Source organism: Ovis canadensis, chromosome 1 (genome assembly GCF_042477335.2).
Source record: "Ovis canadensis isolate MfBH-ARS-UI-01 breed Bighorn chromosome 1, ARS-UI_OviCan_v2, whole genome shotgun sequence".
Taxonomy (NCBI): domain Eukaryota; kingdom Metazoa; phylum Chordata; class Mammalia; order Artiodactyla; family Bovidae; genus Ovis; species Ovis canadensis.
In genome coordinates, this window is record NC_091245.1 from 175,172,795 (window position 1) to 175,178,794 (window position 6,000).

General features: G+C 37.0%; 1 long non-coding RNA gene across 10 annotated transcripts in view; it reads right to left on the reverse strand.

The window, feature by feature from the left end:
• LOC138419530 (uncharacterized) overlaps nt 1–4,185 on the reverse strand; it is a 639,926-nt gene extending 635,741 nt beyond the window's left edge. For all 10 annotated transcript variants that reach the window (XR_011249001.1, XR_011249004.1, XR_011249003.1 and 7 more), the window contains exon 1: nt 3,864–4,185. This is a non-coding gene — a long non-coding RNA (uncharacterized lncRNA). The remainder of the gene's footprint in view (nt 1–3,863) is intronic.
• Between the last annotated feature and the right edge of the window lie 1,815 nt (nt 4,186–6,000).

Here is a 6,000-nt window from a genome sequence, read left to right on the forward strand (position 1 = left end):
TCAAGCGCCAGGAATAAAATGATGATATAACAGAAAATACCCTTGCTTTAGCAACTGGTTATCGAAATACAAAGAAATCACATTTAAATTCACTCTATTCTGCCTTCTTAACTATCACGAAAAAAATTTGCTTTTGATGTTTCCCAAGGAGCAATCCCGTGTTTTCATCATTTTTGATAAAAGAAGGTAGATCCTCTCCCTTAGATACAACTTATCATAAAAACAAAATATATGCATTTATGCCAATAAAAATTTCTGCTGTTATTTTCCTACTAATAATTAGGCAAGAATTCTTTTCCAAAGCAGACAATTGTGATTTTAGTTCATTTTCTAAAGCTTGTACTTCTAAAGATGAGAAAAAAATATTCAAAATTTTTAAATTTTATGGTAAAATATGGCTTTGGTTAACTACATAAAGAAAACAAAGATTTTGATGTGAGAAACAAAATTTTTAAATTCTGACTTGACTAATCTACATTTATGTGGGTTTATTTATACTTATTTTATTTGCTTATATTATGAGGTAAACAGAGCTAAGAATGTCATAAATAGGGAACACTTCATTAGTCAAGTTATGATGAAATACAAGTTTATTTAGGATAACGCCAAACTCAAAGATCTCATTTATATCAGTAAACATTAAACTCTCTTGCCTGGCTTGTCTACCTTCAAATAAATGCCATCCATCCTAGGTGAACATCTGAGAACAGAGAATATTTGGATCCATTTCCTCTTCTCTCTGATTTACCTCCAGGGGGCAGTACAGTTTTGATGAAGTTGGATTGCCCTGAATCTGAAATCCCTGCTCTCTCTGTCAGCTTCAGTTACATAAACTAGGTCAAGTTAGTTAACCTGACCCTTGGTCTCTCATATGTAAAATAAATAAAAGAATAGAACCTATTTTATAGGACTGTCATAAGAATGAAATGAGAAAATGGTAAGTATATTACAAGTGTTCTTTCAATACATGCCTGCTATTATTAATTCATATGTTTTCATTGTATTAGCTTTCCCTGTGATATAACTAAACATAATTTGATTAATACATTTTAAGCACCCAATACTTGTTAGGTCCTATAGGTGATGAGGCTAAAAACATAACTGCAATCCTTCTCCATAAATTCAGTAGGGGAAACAGATGTGTTGATTATAAACAAATCAATGCAGTAAAGACAATATACAAAGTACTGCAAGAATACAAGGTGGATATCTTCACCTCCAACCAGGTAAGTGAGGGAAGGAGGCTTCCTTCTTGTCACTGCTGGGAGATGAACAGATAGATAAATCGAGTTGAAAATGAAAAACTCCCCCTCCTAATCTCATGTTCACCCCACCCCCACACCACACCCCCTCATCAGGCACCAACCCCAGATGTGTGGACAAACACACGTGACTTGGACTCAGCCAATGAGGTGCTCTTGACTGGCCCTTTGATTCTTGAGAAAGAGATATCAAGTTGCTCAAGTAGCCAGAAAATATTCTGACCCCCAGAGCAGAGGGCAGTGATCAGTGGTGCGGTGGTAAATACTCAGGGGCATCGCTGTCAATGGCAACAAGAATAGTGACCAATTCTGAGTAGTGGAGGGAGCTCAACTATGTTCTCAGCTGTTCATCCTCCTTTGGTCCCCAGGCTCTTTCTGAGTTCAATCTCTAGCTCTCTAGATAATTTGTAAGAAACCCAATGTCCTTCCAACAAATTATTTCTCTGCCTGTGTTAGAGGTTCTCTATTCTTTGAAACCAAGAACCCCAACTGGTACCTTTCCTCACCAAGTAAATTTTCCAGCCTCATTGCAACTGTGGCTCTGGCTTTCCAACTGGCCTCTCATTACCACTTTCTTCTATGTTAACTAAGATACTATTCTGTTGCCCTTTTCAGGATAAACAGAGCTTATCGGGAAACTTTATCTTGGCAAAATGCATATTAAGGAAAGTATTATATGAGTTTTCATTTAGCAAAAGAACCAATTGTTTCTACTTGCCACAGAGAAAAAAATCTTCCATGATTCATCTCTTCCAAACAAGATCCTCTTATTCTTTTCATTTTATGATAAACAATGAAGAAGAAAGCAAAAGGGAAGGACAATGTAAGGCAACGAAGACATAAGAAATCATTTAACTGGTTTCCTGTAGGAGTCAACAACCCACTCCTATCTTTATTTTGTTCTTAACATTAGGTTGATCAAATTGGCAGGGGTTTTTTAATCAAATATCAGCAATTATTGAAGTAGAAGCTTCAATCACAGGAACATCTTAGCCTGTGGACCACTGTCATTGTCCAAGGATAAAAGGGGAAAAAGACTGCATTGAAAATGCACACCCACCAGAAGCCCCTTGAGGATGACCAGATCAGTAACTACACTTTGAGAATCACTTCTGTGAACACTGCAAAAAGAAATATCTTGGTAACCTGAACTACTGAAAAAAAAAAAAAAGAAAGATTAGCTTTGATTCACCATTTGGAGTGGAAGGTATACAGGCAACCAAACCTAAGGAGAATATTTAATAAGACCTTTTCACTTTCATATCCTCAAATTTCTTCTCCCCTGCCCCCAACACCCCACCCCTTATCACTTCCCAGCTGTCTCCAGATTTTAGCTATAAGATCAGAGTTAAGCCTTCAGGAATGTGTCTCTCTATAGGCAGAAACCTGATTCCATCTGAAAAAAACTCTTGGTAGACCTTGGGAAAACTGCAGTTGCTATCCCATGTACAGAGAGAGCTTTTGCAGTCATTGGACTTTAAATGTCTGTTTGTTGGACTGCCAAAAGGTTACAGCTCCCTGGAGAACTGAGCCAGTTCCTCTAAACCCCTCCCACTGACTCATATGTTTGTCTGGCTGCAGCTGCTAAAAAAGATGAGAATTTAAAAGCTGCTACACAAGTGCAAAAGCAATAACCAGAACAGTGGCAATATCCTCAGGTCTCAAAAAGAAAATATTTACTGAGAAAGGCAAAAGGTGAAGGAAGGGACATTAGCAAGAAAACAGTGGAATATAGAACAGATAAAGATGAGAACAGGAAGGAAATCACGGGTTCTCAGGGCTGGAATTTATTCTGCTCCGTGACCTTGCTAAAGGCAGTCTCATGGATTTATTTTCTTTCCCCCATGGTTAAATTTTCTTTGACCCAGATTTACATGGAAGTTGATATTGATAACTTGTCCACTATCACAACATTGCAATCATTTTCTTCTGCAATGCTCAGAGAACTTTAAAAGTTGTTTATTATTATTATTTCTACCCTAGCAATATTGCAGTGAGATAGGACAGAAGGTCATTTCCTACATAAAGTGAAGATTCCTTAACTCTCAAGTCATTGTAACAAATCCATGTTTCATTCAGTAGAGCCCAAGAAAATATTGGTAAACCAGCACTACTGTCTTCTAGGACTCTGACTCCATTCTGCAGTCTCTGCTCTCCCCACCCCCTTCCATATTCACCTCCTTTCATTCTCAAGTTTTCCCATCTCTCTCATCAAACAAGAAAATGATCTAACAAGCATTGATCTAAAGTGTGGAGGAAAGAAAGTCCTGCCATTCTCAGCAATTCTTCCACCTTCAAAAGGAGACAAAAGGAAAGGATGATGTTCATCACAGAGAAATTGCTAATGGAACTTTTTAGTCCTAAGTGTGAGAGTTAATTGGAGATAGGAAGACTTTCCTGAAAGCCCTTAAATCACACTGTTGAGACATATTAAAGATACAGTCCTTTTTAAAAAATCTAAACCTTTTTCCCGATACCTATTATGTCACAAACCCTGCACAACACATTTGATCCAATAGTAGTAACACTGCAAATAAACCCCATGCCCATAGATTAAAAAAGTCATCTTTACTGTGTTTGGTACAGAAATCTCTGCCTTACCAGAATGTGTCTCCTCCATAGCCTTTCTTCATCTGTTATCAAAAGTGGGGTTTTTCTTTCTCAAGGCAGAATCAGCCTAAGAGAGTACTTGAGAATTTCACTAACTGTATCTCACTTTCTAGTGGTGGTTGTATTCCTGTCATCACCTAACCTAAAGTTGTGCATGAGTCTCTGCTAATAGGTACTTAATCCATGAACAAATTCTTTGATTTTATTTTAGATCTTGCTAAGGAGCGTCCTGCTGAGGTGTCAAATCTCCATGGATTCATTTTCATCAGTATTTCAGTATATTTCCACAAAGATCTGAAGCTATTTATAAACTGCTTCACTTCCTGGAAAGTTTTTGCTACTCCAAAGAAACTTTTAAAGTTTAAGAACATCACTTTGGAACTGACCTCTCTGGCACTAATCCTTTTTTTTTTTTTTCCTACTTTGGGGGAAAACATTTCAAAGACTCATATTTAAATAATCCTAACTAAATTGTTTATTTTGTGAAACTGTGCCTCCCCAGCAAAACTGTTAACTCATAGAGGGCAAAAAATGCGCCTACCACTTTGTTTCCTAGTTAGTGAGTCCACTTACTGTCATAGTCCTCCCAGAGCCTAACACAGCTCCCAGGCACACAGGTGGGTATACAACCGCATTTTGGTAACTGAACTGAAACTAGGTAATTCAATATTTAAGGCTGTGTTTTCAGCAGTCAACTTTTTTAAATTTTTATTTATTTAATTGGAGGATAATTACAACATTGTGATGGTTTTTTGCCGTGTATCAGTATGAATCGGCCATAGGCATACATGTGCCCCCTCCTTCCTGAACCTCCTTCCCACCTTCATCTCCACCCCATCCCTCCAAGTTGTCACAAAGCAATGGCTTTGGGTCCCCTGCATCATACATCAAACTCCCACTGGCGATCTATTTTACATATGGTAATGTACATATTTCAAAGCTATTCTCTTAAATCATTCCACCCTCTCCTTCCACTGAGTCCAAAAGCCTGTTCTTCATGTCTGTGTCTCCTTTGCTTTGGCAGCAACTTTTTTGTCTATACAGACAAGTGAATATGGGGACAGTTTAAATAGCTTCGGCTATGACATACACATTGACACTTGTCTCTTACCTAAGAAATGCATAAATGTAGAGCTGAGGGGAGGAATTATATTATTCAATGTCCTGAACACAGGATAATAACACTGATTTATTGAATAGTTACACATCTGAAGGAGCTGGGCCTCCCTGCCCTTAAAATCATCAGTGAATATGTGAAACAGGCCTTTGAGTTTTCAGGATTTTTTTTTTTTTCAGATACATTATGACATCAGGCTATTTTACGTGCACTTATTTTTTCTTTAGGCCATTACTTCCCACAGTAGCTTTTTTAAATATATGCATACTAAATAAATTTTCCCTGATAGCTCAAATATTAAAGAATCTGCCTGAAAAGAGGGAGACTTGGGTTCGATCCTTGGGTTGCGAAGATCCCCTGGACAATGGCAACCCACTCTGGTATTCTTGCCTGAAGAATTCCATGGACAGAGGAGCCTGGCAGGCTACAATCCATGGGGTCACAAAGAGTTGGACATGATGGAGCGACTAATGAATAGCAGGTATATATGTGTCACTTATTAGTCATCATTTGTGGTATACATTTAAGAATTTTGACTTTAAACACTTCTTTTAAATTTAAAATTATCGTTGTGAGAGTAACCTATGCATTGGCATTCAATAAAGTATTGACCATAAAAGTGTAGCTCTTTTTACAGTTAAAATATGAACAAATAATTAAACTTAATGGATACTGAACAAGTCAAATCACTGCATTACAGTAATTTCAACAGTTAAATAAGACTCTGTTGGAGCCTAAGTTGGATCCTAATTTTCAGTAGTAACATTTAGGAAATGCTTTGATTTTCTTGGCCAACATTAATGGAAAATATATATTTGAACATGTATGTATGTATATGTACATACATATGTATTTATATGTATTGGGTTGGTCAAAAATTCTAATGGGTTTTTCCACAAGATGTTATTGAAAAATCTGAACAAACTTTTTGGCCAACCCAATATAAACACATCTATTTCTCAGATGCTTTTTTTTGGTCCTAATTTAGATCCATTTCCCATTCATTCAAAA